Genomic DNA, 18343 nt, shown 5'->3' on the forward strand with positions numbered 1-18343 from the left:
TTTACAGAGTTTACTGAGTTGGCTGATAGCTGTGTTTTCTTATCCTCTAACAGAGAGGGTGATTTGACTGATGCTCGTAACAGATTGCATCACAGCAGGGGACGAACTAAAACGGTTTACGCACCGCGGCTCTCCCTAAACTGTCTAACAGTGGCAAAGCTCCACCTTGTAAATTTGGAATAGCAATTTTAGACATTTCCCAGCAGGCCATCTCCAATTGGCCTGAACTGGTGGGACCGTTTGAGATCACTGAGGACCACCTTTGAAGAGATGGGGGGAAAAAAATAGAACTTAGCTTTGTGAAAGCATACACTCGCTAGTCTTTAGGAATGCACCTGAGCACAAAACGACTCATTTTTTATTCATACTTATTGTTATTTGTCCTCTTTCAGTTGGTGCTTTTAATGCCTTGATATGAGTTCATACCTGCCATACAAATGCGTATATTGCTTTGACATGTGACCCACACTCACCCTGCAAACATCAAGGTCTACTTGCAGCCACAAAACAAATATCAGCAGGAATTATGGAAAATGTCACACCACCAATAATTTGGCTCTTTTGTAAAGAAATCAGGATAAAGGCAAGCAGAGCATTTACATTTGTGTTGACAACGATAAATAACCTCTGTTAACCTAAAAGTCTGTCTCAACATGGCTCTGCCACAGTCCAGCAGCAAATAAAAGTGAATGTTAAGATGATAAAAATGCAGTATTTACAGTTTTTCTTTTTCTTTTGGAGGCTGGAGAAAACAACTGTCTATTTTACCATAGCTGCAGCAAATATGATTGCAGTGCCTTGTAAAAATAATTCCTACCCATCTATATTTGGCACAATTTGCCATGTTAAAATCACCAACTTTCATGTTTTGTTGGGCTTTTGTCTGATAAACCAATTCAAACTGGTACAGTTTTCTGTGATTTTGCAAAAATCAGACCTTTTTTTCACACTACTGCACAATTGTGAGTTTACTGCTAATTTTCCACAAAAATGGTCAAACATATTGGGCACAGGCAACTGCAAACTCCTACCTGAAAGAGGCAATGGCTCATGCTTCTACTTCACTGCTGGATCAGCCATACTTGATATCAAGTTATTGTACATAATCGATGTGGGAAGTAACAATAATTAAGCTATTTAAGTTCTTTAAAGAATAAAAATATTTGTGTCAAACCTGTCTGTCCTTTTTTTTCTCATCTTTCTTTCTACATGTAAATTTTGGAAGAAGTTCAATGGAGATAAAAAAAAAATATTGCAAAGTTTCTGGCAAATATTTCTTATGTAGCACCAAAGAAATTTGTGATTTTGTAAACAAAAACTAAAAACAATAGTGAAATCCTGGAGGTACTGTATAGAATTAACAACAGCAGTTACGTTTTTCAGATCTAAGTAAGATCTATGTATATCGAAAGGGAAGGTCCACAGGATACTGAAGAACCCACCTGGCAGGCCCCAGGTTAATCATTTTGGTCTCGTAGATTTACAGATGGCATTCAGCAAATCTCTGGTTGTTGTTTTAAGAGTAAATACAAAAACAAAATAGCCTAGAGCTTTCTGAGATAACCTCTACAAACACCAGCAGGTCCTTTGAATTTTTTTCCTTGCCCCAGGGTTTGCCTCATAGGCTACAGAAGGCCTTTTTTTCATTCAGAGTGGGTGTCATTTCATGGGAACTTGAACAGTTTTTGATAAACAGACTTAGAGAGTTCCCCTGAACTGGTTGTGAAACTGCTGCACCCTTACAAGTAACCAGCATCAACTACATGTCTTTCACAATCGAGGTAATGTTCTATTGTCTCAACACAGCTCTTAACATAAGAACTGAATTTGTATTTATACATTTGAAGAACTAAACCACTAAATCTAAGGTATTTCGGAATAATAGCCATTCAACCATGGTCTTTTGAATGACATGAACAGCATTAAACGTTCCTAAAGTACAAATAATAAGAAAAAAAATCTACCTTTAAAAGTCTTTTTTTTGATTAAGAAAAACCAGATACTTCATTAGATGAATCAGCACTCAAGTGAATTATTACTGCACCTTTCGAAAAGTGGTTTTAAAATTGAACTGGTCAATGTCAAGGAGAATAAAAAAGTAAGTTATTCTAAATATCAAATTCCAGTGTGAGTAAGACTTCACAATGAAGCATCCTTGATTCTCATTGCATCTTTTCACCTGGCTCTTCAGGCTTTTTGAATATCTCTCAAACTCCAGGAGGGGAAAAACAATAATAAACTAAGCAGTCGTTTTGTTGGGGAAAAATGTATTGAACTTGAAAAAGTTTTTGGAGACTTTTTCAAAACCGTCCAGAAAATAAAATTATTTATCGCTTCACTGGATTTTCTAATTTCTCCAACCAAACCCGGGTCCTTGAGAATTTCTCTTCATCGTCTGCTCAGTCTGGAAATGATTGAACATTATTTTGAATTGTTGCTAAAGTTTCACTCAGAAACAGCTCATCCCATAATGGATTGATTTGCTGAATATTAGTAAATTTGGCTCATTTTAGTGCTTTCTTCTCTCATTTCTCTTCTTCATTCTTAACACCCCAAACACATTTCCTCTGGCTATAATTGGATTAGTAACTATTTTGAAAAAATGTTTTATTTCTTGTGTCTTTAAAAGTGTTGTAAATTTGTACGTTACAGACACATCCAGCCCTAAAAAAAAGCAGGAAAAAGAACTCCTTGGAGATTAGTTTTTCTCTTTGTTTTTAAGGAATATGTCTTGAGTGGCACTTAACTAAATTGAACAAATGTGTTGCGGATGGATGGGTGTGTGCATGGATGGATGATTTGAGAGAAGCTGTGAGGCAGATCTACCTTTCCAGACTGCACTCATTACTCTAAAAAACACTTGACTTCATCATGGCCTCAATTATATGGTGCTGAATAAACTCCAGAGTTACTGAGCCGCCGCTGCTGCAGCTGGACGTACTAAGGGGGGTCTGGATGGAAAGAACATCTTCATGCAGTTTAAATCCTGAACTCCTTATATTTTATTACTTAAAACATCTAGAGAGCTAAAACAAAAACAACAAAAAAAAGAAACTTCAATTAAGCTTCTGTTTATACTATATCTTGTGCTCTGCGGTCATTCTCGAAAAGATCTGTCTGCTTTCAGATTTATTCTAGGGCAGGAAGATGACACCCTGAAGAATCAAAGAGCTACATCTTCAACGACTACAAAGAGTTTAGCAACAGATGGTCTGACCCCCACAGAGGCCTGATCTTAACATCATGATCTATGATAACAGGAAGAAGCTCAGGACACCAACGCAACCTAAATACACAGATGGCAAGTTCTCCGAGATGCTAAATGACCAACTTAAATCAAAAACGTGTAGGAGAAAGTAGACCATGCAGAAAAATGTGAAAACTATTGGATTTTCTTACATGTTCTCATCTTCATTACATTTAAAAACACTATGTAATTGTATTCTTCCTTGTTCTGTAGCGAAGCTTTTCTTCCTGTATTTGAGCCATGTAAAATTAGTTACAAGAAGGCGTTCTGCTCAGATGGAGTCAGAATGTAACTTTTTAGTTACACATCACTCTGAAAAAGACATTGTCACCTTGAAACATGGTGGTGGCAGCATTATGCTGTGGGGACATTTTCCTTCCAGCCGGTTAAGACAGGATGGCCAAAGTAGAAGGAGTGATTAATCGAGTAAAATTCAGGGTGATCCAGGAAGGAAACCTGTGTTCAAAAGTCAAGAAACTGGAATGGCGCTTAGCTTTCCATCAAATCTGAAGATGAAAGCAGAGCCACAATGGAAGGTCTTTTTTTTTTAAAAACAAACATGTGTCTCATACTGATTTCTTTTTTGTGTATTCTGTGACTATATACTGTCACACTTTTTATTTAATTATCTTAATAATTTAAATAAAAAGTGTAACTAAAAGCATTTGTCTTTTAGTTGCACTTTTTACAAGATCAGTAAAATTGACTTTGTAATTAGAGTCGATTTTTTAAAATAAAAATGTGGTCATATCTTAATTTAGCATCCCAATATCTTCATGGCCACTTTATATCCACATTAATTATTTCAGCTGATTAACTATTGCTTTAAAAATAGGAATCTAAATATAGATCCTAAAATAGAACCCGTCAGAAGCTGAAAAAGACCTGAGCCTAGGACAGAGGTTCAACTTTGGTAGGACAATGACCTGACCTGCTGTGGAATGGTTTATATCAAACTATATTCATGTGTTGTAATTTTCTGATTAAAGTCAATAAGTTTATAAGTTTTTAAAAAATGCTTATTTTTACAGTTTCCTTAGTTGAAATGAACTTAAAACTGATCCGAGAAAAAATACATAATTTCTGAACTGAGAAATGTTCTCAAGTGAACACACAAGTCTCCTCTAACAGGGAGATAAGGAAAAAAACGAAAGTAAAAAAACAAACAGTGTTAAAATTAAAGACAGAACGTGCAGCACCCATAGTGGAGGAGCTGAAACCTCTCAAAATTATCACATCAATAAGTAAAATGTCAAAAAGAAAGAAAATTCTCCCGCTGCAGCCAGAATATGAAAAGTCTTCTGTACAGGTGTTATTTAGGAAAACCCACAGATACACACACAAAAAAATAAAGAGAAAAGATTTAAAGAACGGAGTTTCGATGGCCCAGTTCAGCAGCGGCAGCAAGGTCAACGTTTCACACATCAACTCAGAGAAAAAGGCGAACAACAATCTGCCTGGCCACATTGCCTGCCCACTCACACCTCCTCCACAGGTGTGTGTGGATTTTTAGGGGTGAGTCATTCTCTCCCACGTAGCACATCCCTCCAGCAGTGGTTGTGGAGATCCCACCAGCGCTGCACCACTCCTCCCAGTCCCAAAAATTGACTGGGATTCTCGATCGCTCCCTGAAGCGGGGCCTAGCACTCAGATTTTCAAACGAGAGCGCAACATCTGAAGGCAACAGATGGCGGTTCGACGAACAACATCATGATCAGACAGTGACACAGCATTAGGGCACAGCGTTAATTGTGCAGCCTTTGTTTTCTACACTTAATACCAAAAATGCAGCAGTGTTTTCAATGTTTTCATACATTTAGATCTCCTGTTAGTGAAATAAAAAATGTGATGTACGGTTTTGATTCAGGGCATAATTAAAATGATCATCAATCACAATGTGACTGTGTATTAAAAAGAGAAGCCCTGGAACTGGAAAGCTGTTGGTTTGATTCTAGTTTCCTTCTCTTTCATAAATTGATGGGCACCTGGGCAAGGCACTCAACTGCAAGTTACCACCATCATCAGCTTTATTAAAGACACTAATAGGTCCACATGAGACAAGTGAGTATAAATACATGCGAGCAAACATACTCACATGTTTGCATCTATGAATATGACTGGTTGAATTTGGCTCTAACATAGTATTATATTTTCCGGACTATACGTATTTAGAAATTGTCAAACGATATATTATTTAATTGCTTTTCAGCAAACTCACACAAACTGTTGACTTTGGCTTGGAAGTCTGCTGGAGGTTTCCAACGCAACAAGATCTGCCCTCTAAATCAGGGTGGTATGGAATGTCTTTGCTCCATCAGCAAAGAGTGCAGTGGAGCGGAGACGTATGCAGTGTAAATCCATCATGATAGAGAGGCGGTTGCATTGCAAGAAACGGTAACACCAAGAGGTCTCCCTCTAATGTCATTTATATTCATCTCCTTAGTCACTACCAGAGCATGGAGATGTAACTGAACAGTTCACATGCCTCGATAGGTGTTCCAGTTTCAAAAGGTGGCACCAACAGACAGAAATTGTTATCTAGATGTGGTATGGTAAGACAATCTTACAAAGTAGCACAGATCGTCTGTGGATTTGCTCCTGCAGTTCTGGCCATCTAGCTTTCAGCCTACGATTAGCTTTTCTCATGGCTGCAAATGGTAATGTGTAATTCTTGGTTGATATCCACTAGCCTGAATAAATATTTAACGCATCAGTGAAAACAATGCGTAATGCAGAGCAAAAAAAAATACAAAGAAGTCGCAACTGACTAAGTTGTGGGAACAACCAAATTATGAAAAATAGTGTGATTTCCAGTCCGGGATTAACTGTATATAATGTTGACAATTCTGATACTTATTAATGACACTTGGGAAATGTAACTTAGCATAAAAGCAACTTAGTCAAACTCTGAATAAAAAAAAAAAAAAAAAAAACAACTAATAAAAAAAATCACAAAGTATCAGGTGCAGAGCTGTTTTTGCAGCCCAAACATTGTGCCATTTGGTAGATTCTTCAGGAGAGATGCTTCATAACACCTTTGATGCAAATATTCTTTGCCCAGATGACCTGAGTGCAAACTCCATCCACCACCCTTGCAGCATTAGCACAGAGCTCCATCGCTTGAGCTTCAGAGAGCCTATTCAGCTAAGCAAACAAACCTTTCTGAGCACCCAGCAGGGCTGGCAATGGTCTTCGTGCTGGCTGCAGCTTAGGAAGGAGCTCAAAAAGAAAGAACTGGATGGCAGCCAAGCGATGGTAAATGTTGGCTTCAGTTGGCTCAGTTTTCTGCACGGATAAACCCAAAGACTACTGATTATGATTCATTCTGCTGGTCAGCTGGAACATTCAGATGCAGGAATTGTTGATTAGGGGCTCAGGAACTTATGTTTAATCTCAGAAGACCTTTCAGTGCTCACTGATATTTTTAGTGGCTCTGCAGTTACAAAATGTCATGTGTTTTGGTGTTTGGTCTGGATCCACTTCCGCCAACCCTTGGTGTTTCACTGCGTGTTAAAAACAAGTGACTTTAGTGGCTTTGAATCTGACAAGTTAATTGATGGGCTGCCCCTTCGTTTCACCATCTTGGGGTTTTCAGTCATGTTAGCAGCACGCCTGTGGGGATGGCAATCTTGCTCTTTCAGTTGGAACACCAAAGGCCGAATGCAAGCAAAATATTCCCATCGGTCCCAGCTGTACTTTGTGGTGGTGCTAGTTTACAAATGCAAAAATTAGATGGTAATCATCATAGTAGTTTAAGCACTTAGATTTTTAGATCTGGTTTTGTGGCTAATCAAATCAATATCTATTAGGAAACGATTACCGGTACTAGTTCCAAATAATGATCAGAAAATAATGTTATAAACATCTCAGAATCACAGAGACTTATTTTCTGCCCTCTCGATATATTCACATTTGTTCTGTATCAAAAACAAAGAATAGTGTTATTACTCAGACAAGCTTTGTAACTCTAACCCTTTTCAATTGAGGAAGCACTTTTTACCCTAAAACTATGCAGCAAATAAATCTCCCTTCTTCTTAGAGGAGATCTGTAAGATTTGGGGGTCTGTAGCTTTGTTGTATCGCCATGTTGACTGTGTAGCACAGAAATGAGTACTAGCATGAGCAATACTCCAGGTCCAAGGTTTATTAGACATCTTTATCCGGTTATGCCAAAAATATAGAGGAGGCTGTAAACCCGTGTGAAGAACCCTGTATGTCTAAACAATTTTGAGAAATTTACATTTAAAAGAAAAAGTCCGTCATATATTCAGATGCAAACCTGTCTTGATGGATAAATAATTTAAATCATGAACATGCGAAGGAAAATATTCGCTTTGATAATCTGAACTTAGAATGTTTTCTTCACAATAATCATCATCCTGAAGTTTTTACTGTGTAAAACTGATCATTTCATGAGTATGACACACTGCACAAATCTAAGACCCACAAGGACCTCCATGCCGGCTCCAGATGTGGCGACTGAACTTTTATCTCAAGCAACAGAGCCTCAACAAGGTTTGTTGAAAAGTTTCCCAAAATGTGTGCCTTCCCAAATTACACAACCATGTTGTGCAGCAGCCAGCCTGTCTAGAAGCACGGACAACAAAGTTAAGTTGAGTGCCGCGGGGGCACTAGAGGCTGCGGACGCTGCCATGTTTAAACCTGCTGAACAGAACGTGCTGTTCCTGCAGAAGGGAGAAACCGCTCGTATACTTCTGACTGAAAATCCATCTCAGATTCTCCCCTTTCCTACAGCCATCCTGAGTCTGACTTCACTTCCAGTTTGAAGTACGTGTCACTTCTCTTTTGCTCTTTTATTTTCCTCAAGGATCACATCTCTCCTCTTCTTTCATTCTACTCATTTGTGCTCTCTGCTGCCAGATCATTCGACACTTTGCACTTTAATGTGTCCTTCCCTCTTCCTCCTCTTCTAAAAACCAACTCTTTCTCACATTTTAACACCAGAAGGCCACTCTGCAGAAAAGAGGGGAAGAGTTTTGAATTTTGGAAATTAAATGTCATGTCTTTCAAAGTGACCCTCTGACTTTTTCCTCTGAGCCACTCTTAGTGGGAAAAGGTACTCATCCGAAAAAGCCTTCAGCCATCCAGGTATTATTCCTTACCCCTCATCAGAACTCACCCTCTATTTGCTTTTATTTTTCTTCTTTTCCACTGCCTTTAAAAGGCAAGATTTCCAAATCTTTTTTTTTTTTTTTTTTTAGGTTTCTTATATTCAACAAATTAAAGCTGAGTAGCGAGGGGAGAGGCAAAGTAAACACTACAAGGATCTAGAGGGAGGAATAGACTCCAAACAAATAAATACATCTTAAGGGTAAAGCTTTAAAATATGCCAAAATCTACTCTTTAAGTCTTCAGGTGCTACTTTCCAAATCACTAAAAGACACCGAAGGGACAAAGCGAACCCAGAAATGTGACACTGCTGTGTTACTCTGATAATTTCTGTAGAAGCAGGTCAAAAATGGGTTCTTTCAAGCAAAACAACTCCCTGTTCCTACAGATTGAAATATTATTAAGTGACTATGTATGAAAATATATATTTAAACAGTAAATTTGAATATTTCCTCCTCCTTTCTTCTCCACCCTGACATTGCTGAGGATCTGGAGCTTATCTCTTGTCTCATCAGAATCTCCCCTGACTGACTCATTCCTACTGCTGCAGATAGGGACTCTGAACACATCACTGGGATTGACTCCAACTCGCTTTAACAGTCATCACGCTTTCATTTAAAATGTGGCCACTGTTGCTTTTCATCCTCCTGTTAGAGTCCAGACCTGCTGTTTTGTTTTTGTTTTACAAAAGAGGTTTTTGTCTTGTACTTGGATGGTGTTTGAATGTCTGCCATTCAAAGCCAACATCTATGCAAAAACGGCTGAGTTCGGGATTGATAGTTTATGAACTGATCTGCTTTTACTCCTACCTTCAAAGAAAGATGAAAAGCAAGCTGCAAAAGTGTCCAATGTAGCCTTCATTTAAACTGGCCATTGTTGAAGTACTGCAGTCCAACGTCAACAAGAATAAAGGACTTGTGATTGCACGCTTTTTGTTTGCTGTGCTATATTAAAAAAATAAATATATTATTTATCCTTTTCACTCAGGTCTGATGTGTCTTTGAGGAGCTTCTACAATGTCTAAAAGTGGTTAAACAAGTCGATCAATGCAAGACATGCAGGACAGTAACCTTACTGTACACAGGTGATGAGTTTGTATCCCGATTAGGGTTGTCAAAATGATCAATGTTGCAATAAAATTGAATAATGAATTATTCAAATATACTCAATCTTTTTAAATTCAATACAAACTGACCCATTCACATTGCCTCAAATTGTTGGCTTTTTCTGGCAGATGTGCTGCAGTAACAGACACTTGGGTCCTCTGCTGCAGTAAGGTTTAAATTCTGCTACCATGCCAACTACAGCCAGAAAGCAGTTAAAATCTTATATAAAAGTTAATATATATATATATATATATATATATATATATATATATATATATATATATATATATATATATTTGCTTAACTAGAAAGAGCCAATTTCTTCCAAGAAATGGCTATGCAGTATCAAAAATGGTACATAGTATCAAGCATTCTTAATATTTAAGTTCCTGCAGTAATTTTAGAGTTGTAAAGAAATTAATTAAACACACAATGGGGCATTGGCTCCATTAATGTGGCTCTAACTATTTTCTTATTTTTACTTTACAAGTATAAAGTAAAAATCTTCAACATGTACAAGTGCTTGTTGACTTTGCTGCGATGTCGGAAAAACTATTTCACAGGACAAGTTGTTTGATTATGTTAAAGCAGATAGTTAACACTAGACAGTAGATAAAAATCCTATTCATACACATTAAACATTTTGGGGGGCATTTAAAAATAAAATGTTGGAGCAAACGTGTGAATAATTCTTCACACATAACAACCTCTTATCAGAAATGCAAAAAAAATTATGTATTTAAAATGTGACTAAATTAACAAACTAAACTGAATATCTTTCACTTTTAATACAAGATAAATACTATTTTTAAGAATAATTCTCACTTTAAATAAATTAATGTTCAGCCTGATGAGATGTATTCTTTGCATTTTTAAGAAAAAGCAAGCATGCTCTTTAGTGCTTCACGTAAGTGCTGGAATAATAAATGAAGACTAAAACGTTGCAGGTGCGTCGCCGAAAGTCATGTCTGTCATTTTTCATCACTGTGTATCTGTTTACTAGCGCTTTTGAGGAACTGAAAGCCTCTTTTGAGTCACAAGCACAACACATTCATCAGTTGGATAACGCACTCTTATACTACAGCAATGCAATCATCTCCCCGGAGACTTCTATCAAAGGCAGCTGTATGTTTTAACACTGTCATTATGCTCCACATAAGAATTAATCTTGAGTAGTTCACACAGATAAAATAGTAGGTTTTCAACAGAATAATAAATGCAAAAAGAGCTCCCAGTATTGCAGCAAGCAATATGCTCAGATGGCAAAATTTCCACTAAGTGGTTACAGCAACAGCAACAACCCAACAATCTCTTTAAGAGACAACAGTTACATGTCCTCGTTTCTACCTCCAGTGAGGTCCCCATTAAACTAATCCATTCCTGCTGTCAAATGGTGACCGACGAAATGTCATTTACTCACTTCTCTACTAAAGTTCAGCAACCTGTAGGGAAATGTCACCTTTGAAAACAACAACCTTTACACTCTTTCCTCCATCCGTTTGGAAGAAGGTTACTTTAAGTTCGGGAGATTTAGAGGACATGGGAAAAAAAAAATAATTTTATTTCAGTAAATCAGTTATTAAAAATAACTAGCAATAAGTTACATTTTCAAAAAGCTTTTTTTATTCTTATTATTACATGCTTAAGTCAAATTTCTAACTTTTTATAAAACTGCACTGATCAGGACGTTATCAACCAATAATGATTATTTTTCATAGAGGTCTCTTTTCATCCTAAAGAATATAACACATGCACACCCATTTGTGCTAATTGTATTCTAATTAAACAACTAAAAATATCAATGATAAAAAAAACCCATAAAAGCAAGCAGCTATTTGTTACAAGTAACAGTTTTGAATCCAGGAAAAAATTATGTTACTGTAAAATTACAGGACTTTGCATGAAAGCATACATCTTTCAAAAACAAAAATGCCTTTTCTGGGTTTGCACAAACAATAAATGGTTCATAAACCTCAATTGACCTTTTTTGTTGTTGTCTTTATGTGTGTTGTTGCCACCCCATCCAGGGTGCCTCGGTCGGTAGCCACATCATCCATGTCAAAAACTGCCACTCCTTTCAGTCAGTTAAACATCCCACCTCATTCTGTTAGCCAACATCATTCACTTGTTGTACTCTGCAACATGTTAAACAGTAAAGTCATCCAACCAGTATGATTTGGTCTTTTTTAAAAACAGAGTGATAGTTGAACTGGGTTTAAAAAAACAAGAACTCAGTTTCTCTGCAGAATGGTTCAGTGGTTTCATACCACCTGTTTGTTGTTGTTGAGTCGACATGTGTCAGTTTGTGGCATCCATGATCCCAGATGTGGCCATGTTGAGACTTGCAAACATGACCGTCACTATTTAAAGTAACAACACACTGACCTCACTTTTGGAAAATTGAACAGTAGTCTTGGGAATCCTTTGTTTGTGCAAATACTTTGTGTATCTCGATACACTGCCAACAATAACACAAAATAAAGATACATGAGCTGCAAATCTTAATTCAGTAGGCATCGGTCTAGTTTAGCCCATTTAGGCTCATCTGAATACCACACAATGTGATGCAATGAGATCCATTACTGAGATGAAGACTGAAAATGATGATTTGCAACTGATTGAAAATAACTTTAAAATAGATTTTGTAGGTTTATTTACTTTAAATGTAGGTGTTGAGTTATAACTATTAGTCAGTCTCCAAGAACAATTCAAATATCTACAGTGCAACAGAAGTGCATGTCAGTTGTTAATGAGCAGAAAAAAATTACATTTTTACATTTTGAAAATTAGAAAAATAATCAGCCTCATAGAGTGAGGCCTTTATAACCACAAAAGGACAAGAAAACTTATAATACTGAAAGAATGACAAGTATATTTTCAGTTTAAGTAATCAAGAAATAGCTCAACTTTCATAGGAAAAAACAAAAACAAAAATAAGTTTTACAAAAAAGCCATGTGGCAAAACCAAGTAATGCAGATACAACGTTGTATATACAAGTGCATTCATTAAGTTGTTTCTTCTGACATTATCCATGTGATTAAGTTGGGATAATGTGTACGAATGCAAGCTTTTAAAAGGGTTGCATCTAGACTTCATCCAACATCTGAATTTACATTTGATTCCTGCTGCTTTCCCAATGTTGTCACATAATACATGCGCACATCTGTAGATTGGTAATCATAAAATCTTAGCTTCGATAACAAACACTAACAATAGACTAGCTATCAAGTAAGCGAGTGGGCCGTTTGAAAAGAGACAAAATGTTGGTACTCACTGCACTTCCTCTAAGGGGAGGGGCTTCACCAGAGTGGCCGGGGCTCCGATGTAAGCTTCCACCTCCTCCTCCAAACACGGTCTGTCCTTCTCTTCCTCTCTTTTCGTCGGTCCTCTTATTATATGTCAGTTAAACCAGCAGCACTTGGGGTATACTTCTCTGGTGTCTGCAAGTAAAAAAAAAGAAAAAAAAAAATATTAGAGCTGTGAAATAAAAAAAATTCAATCAAAGAATGGTGAGCAACAATCAGACCATCAGTAAAACTGAAGTGTGTGTCAGAATAGCGATGCATTGAGAACACGGTGAAGTGCAGGTGATGGTGGGTGTTTGTAATCCTGTGATAGTACGTGTGAATGAAACGAGTGGTTTCATCTCAGGGTGGACCTTAAAAACTGCCCTACAACTTGGATGACAAAAAGAAAGCAGCAGTTGCCATAGCAGCATGAGCCAAAACAGAGAAATAATGGAGAAAGAAATGGAGAACAGGTGAAGAAGACAAAAGAGAAAAAGAAAATGTAGAAGTCAGTGGACAGAGGTCAAAACCTTAAGACTGCACGAGTTCAATTATCTCGTCTGATCTTATTTATTGGTGTTCTGGAGGTTACTTTTCTTTCCAGTTCCATCCCTCTGTGGTTCATCATGTTGGTATTTCATCTCAGCTACAAGGTTTGCATGAAACTTGAGTATGTTCAGAAAAATCTTTTACAAGGTATTAAAAATAGCTGAGTCAATTCAACTTTTAAAATTTTTTGCTATCTAATTTAAAAGGTTGTTTTTCTCAAAATTGGTGTTTTGTGCCTGAATATTAACTGATGCTTATACTCCATCCACCCAGCCATTTTCTAATACCCTTGTCCGTAGTGCGGTCAGGAGGGGTGCTGGTGCCCATCTCCAGCTAACGTTCCGGGCGAGAGTCGGGGTACACCCTGGACAGGTCGCCAGTCTGTTGCAGGGCAACACAAAGACAGGACAAACAACCATGCACACACCCACCCACACCTAGGGAGAATTTAGAGAAACCAATTAACCTAACAGTCATGTTTTTGGACTATGGGAGGAAGCCAGAGTACCACACATGCACAGGGAAAACCTGCAAACACCATGCAAAAAGACCCGCATGCTTGTCCAGATCTGGAAAATATTTAAATTATATCCTATGCTTTACAATACTGTGTACGGACCCTGGAAACACAACTGATAAAGGTTTTGCCACAAGAACCTGCTTCTTCTTAACCTTACAAAAGAATCTAAAAAAAAAGGTACAGACAGTAGTTCTTCAACATCTAACCAACAAAAAAATAAAAAATTAAAATTAAAAAAACAACGAAAAAAAAACCAGACCTGCATTTGGTTTATTTTAAGCGATCACTAAACTAGCGCACCATGAAAACACACTGAAGTCAAACTTTCTTGAAATGTTTTTTTATTTGTGGAGCATTGTGTTAAGAGTGCGAAGTAATAAGACATCCACCTGTGCGACTTCAAAAAGTTTTAACTTTATGCAAAATTTCCACAGAGGCACACAGATTGGCCACCAATGGTTCCTCTTAAGCCTAATATAACACAAACAGCAGCAGGAACGGGTCCTGCTCGAGCGCGTATTCAGAGCCGCGGCGCCAATCAGCCCTGTCAGCTTGTGTGCGATTGCTGGATTCCTTGCTTTCAAGAAGCTATTCTGCAGCAGCAGGAACTGAACCACTTTTTTTTCCAGTTGCCATTAACGGTCAATCACTTTCGAATCCACATGTATGTTAAAAGTGGTGCAAAAGGGAGGGAGAGATGGATGGTCAACAACAGGAGAGATTGAAAGACAGCAGGGGAATGAACAAACGACAAAAGCAAGAAAATTAGAATTTCAACGAGGTTATTCAAACAGCTGTGAGCTTGTCCAAAGGGTGATTTGTGGATCTCTCATCAAACCTAATTGTCATTTAAGACCAACTAGTTAAAACTTGATTAATTGCTCATCTAAGTGAGACAACAGGTAAACATTGAGAACAGTAAAATTGAAAGCTTTTGCTTTCATAGTTTTGAGATGATTAAAGTTGATTTCTATATCTTTTTTGTAGGAAAAAAAAAGATAACACATCGTTCCGTCATCTGCATATATTGCCATGCATCTTTAAAGTGTCCAAGTGTTCTTCCTGGAACCATTGGCTAGGGTCCTATATTTTAAATTTATTGTTTATGATACTTTTAAGTACTTGAAGCATTGCTCATTGTGTTTTCTGAATTTCTGTGTTGAGTTGTATCCGTTTCTTGGCTAAAACCAATGATGGAGCTAAAACTGCCATTAACTACGTTTACTCTTTGTATTTCTTGCCCATAGAAAATACAGCTGGTGAAGTGACTGTTTAGTTGTCCCTCTTTCCTAGATGGAGCCATTGATGGAAATATTGCTTCCCAGTACTTATATTTGTTTGTCTTTTCCATCTATTTATTTTAAACCTACCTTATTACTTCTATGTTTTGTTGTGGCTTCTTTATATATTGAACAGAACAATTGATGGAGGTATTGCTGCCGTTAACTTGTCAAGAACTCATGGTCCGTTACTTTGGTGTTTAGCTGTGTCTTTTTTGAAACATTTCCATATGAAGTATTCCTAAGAAGGTACCATAAAAAGAAGAACTTCTTCTCCACCCTCTCCAAGTAATTGCTCTTGCAAGGTTTTGCTGCATAGTTACTGACTCAATAAAAATAGTCTCGTTATTCGTTAGATATTATGCCAATTCTGATCAACAGAATTTCCACTATATATAACTGGATCATTTGTATGGATTCATTTTAAATATCTAGAATTCAATTTTTAACAAACTGAATTCTATATATTTAGATAGGAATGGCAAACTTCTGCTTAGAAATAGAACTATATAAATTAACTTAATTTAACTGAGCCTAGAAAATAAAAAAAATAATGTGTGATAAATATTTCAAATTCTGAGAAAAAAAAAAACATCAATATTTCATCAATTTCTGTATCCCTATGACTCAACAGGCAAGGTGTTGAAAAAAATTCCAAAAACCAGAGGAAAAAAAACACTACAGCAATAAGTTGATGGCAGTGATGTTACCGAACTCTTCCAAAAACATCAATCTCCAACTCAACCAAATTTCACACGGTATAAGTGAGGCACAACAGTGTGACATCCAGTTTGGTCAGACTACTAAGCAATCTCCCTTTCTGGCTTCCGTTTGAGTCTCAGAATGAAAGTGGAAATGGCAGTCACGTTTTCATAAGCGGTAACAGTCTGGGCCCACTGCATGAACAAACTTATTTCAGCAGCAAATTTGTTCAGTGTGATCCAACCGTGATTGAATTGCATTTTAATTCCAACAGAAAATCATTTATGAATCATAAAATCTCACATTCCATTCATGATTAAATTCAGATCAGTTGGGTATGATTAAAATACGGATGGAGCAACAGCCTCTGAACAAGAAAAATATGTTTATTTTCTTTTTTTTAAATGGCTAAATAAACCTTAAACGAACGCCACATTGCACAGTAGGAAAAAAAAAGAAAATCCCTGGAGCACAATTTACTTCCAATCTAGACCAAAAATAAATACAGTAGAGCAAAACATGCATTCCGAAAACATTAAGATACAAAGCAGAGATTAACTAAACTGAGGGTTTATTAAGCAAAAAACAATAGCAGTTGACCCTCATCTTGAGGAGTGATTTCTTTTTTCGCAGCCATCCTCATTCCAGTGATTAACATCTAAACATTATGAAGCTCCTTTAAGAGGGAATCACCAGCAGTATTTTCCTCAGGATGTGGTGTGCGTTTGTGTGTGTGTGTATGGGTTTCTAAAGCTGGATGCGTGAGCAGATGAGATCATCAGAGGACTGCAGCGCAGCAGGGAGAAACTCTCAGGGAGAGACAGGCGGTGAGAGAGAACAACAGGTCTTTTCCAGAGTCTGGATCCCCCTCAGGATTGACCTCATCCCCCATCCATCACCAGGCCTGATCCTAACCAGTTCGCCTCTGTTTTTCTCCATGGTACTCTAACAGCACTTGTGGGGATCAAAGGTGATCAGTGCTAGAGTATTAGAGAAGGCGTGAAAGGCTGTTAAATGCAATCAAAAAGAATGGTAAGGCAGTTTAGTGTTTAATGACCAAGACATTTAGATGGGTTTTACCTCAATTTTATTCATCAGTTAGTGACAAAAACAAAGATTCTTGCTTTGTTTTGTTTATAGACGTGTTGAAGCAGTGTAGTGAGAAAAAAAATACAATACAAGCCAAATTACTTAAACACCATTTAGTTGTCCAATACCCACTTGTTCCTGCTCAGGGATTTTATTGTCACCAGCTCCAGTGCTCAATTGCCAGAATGCATTAAACCTAAAAACACACCAGGGCATACAACAATGTGTTCTGCCCAGACTGGCTCCTGACGTTGTACCGTAAATTGAAGCTTTCCAACAGATTTTTAGCCTATATTCTCCTGCTGAAGATGCAGCAGGGAAGAGAAGTGATCTAAGTGCATTTCCTCACTGTGTATCTGTCAACAGTATCCTTGGATGTAGTATGATCTTCTGCATCCACTGCATTTGTGTTTAAATTATTAAGCACCTTCCTCACATTGAGATTTTTTGGGGGGTTTATCCTGTGTTGTATTTTTTTCTCCCCTCTGACAGCTGCTCTGCTGCTTTGATGGATTTGCCTGTCTTGATTTACTGAACAGCTGTCATTAAAGACGCTTAATTTCAGCAAAGCAAAAATTAGCCACACTGCAAGCAAGCTGTAGCTTAAATAGGCTGATGGGCTGTATTTACTCTCCTAAACACAAGGTGGCTCAGTTGACAAAAAAATCTAATTAACATAGCAGGAACACTTTCAGAAGAAGAGTAAACAACAGGGAAGCAGTGATAAATCGGCTCTGATTTCCTTCATTTTGGGAGATCAGTAATCAGCCGATTCTTACATGTGAAGCTGATCTTATCCACCAATCTGACGTACCTTGGCAACTATTGTACTCTTTTGCTCTGCTGTGAGAAAGGTTTGACTGTCAGACCTGCCCACCAGGTCAAGTCTGCAGTTAATAGTCACCCCACTGTTACCAACTCGATTACTTTATTGCTATATTTAGCAACATTTCAGACAAAAAATTTATATTGGCCTAAATTGGAATAGGCAGATAAGGCTTCTTATAGATCAGTAATCACAGATTTGGGGATAGGTGAATCCACAAATACAGAGCGATGAACAGAAGGGGCTTCCTGCATAACTCTTAACTTTATACTAACTTTTGTATTGGTGCATTTTAATTGATGTTGGAATACCAATAGATTTGTAACATACTGTGTAGCTCTTGTAAAAACATATCAACTCACTTGTGTAAACTTTGTCTTAATTTATTTTCATAAAAATTAAGTGCCTTGAAAACATTTTTTGGTGTTTTAATAAGACCTAAAAGTGGAACTTTACAGTGTTAAGTAAAAAATAATAGGATAATAGGAAGGAAGGGGCTGTATAAAAAAAATTGACCATTTTTTCTTGCTAGCTGACCGATAAGTGCATTAATAAAATACCCAAAAGCTTGCTTTGTCCATCTTGCCTACTAAGATGTGTTTATCT

At 37.3% G+C, this 18343-nt stretch overlaps 1 protein-coding gene across 1 annotated transcript in view; it reads right to left on the reverse strand.

Moving 5' to 3' along the window:
- The window catches only part of LOC114155480 (zinc fingers and homeoboxes protein 2-like), a 152580-nt gene that overhangs the window by 86357 nt on the left and 47880 nt on the right, over positions 1-18343 (reverse strand). The window contains exon 2 of the mRNA XM_028035393.1: positions 12759-12924. The gene's annotated coding sequence lies outside the window, so the exon portion shown is untranslated. The remainder of the gene's footprint in view (positions 1-12758; positions 12925-18343) is intronic.

Source organism: Xiphophorus couchianus, chromosome 13 (assembly GCF_001444195.1).
Source record: "Xiphophorus couchianus chromosome 13, X_couchianus-1.0, whole genome shotgun sequence".
NCBI classification, from domain to species: Eukaryota; Metazoa; Chordata; class Actinopteri; order Cyprinodontiformes; family Poeciliidae; genus Xiphophorus; species Xiphophorus couchianus.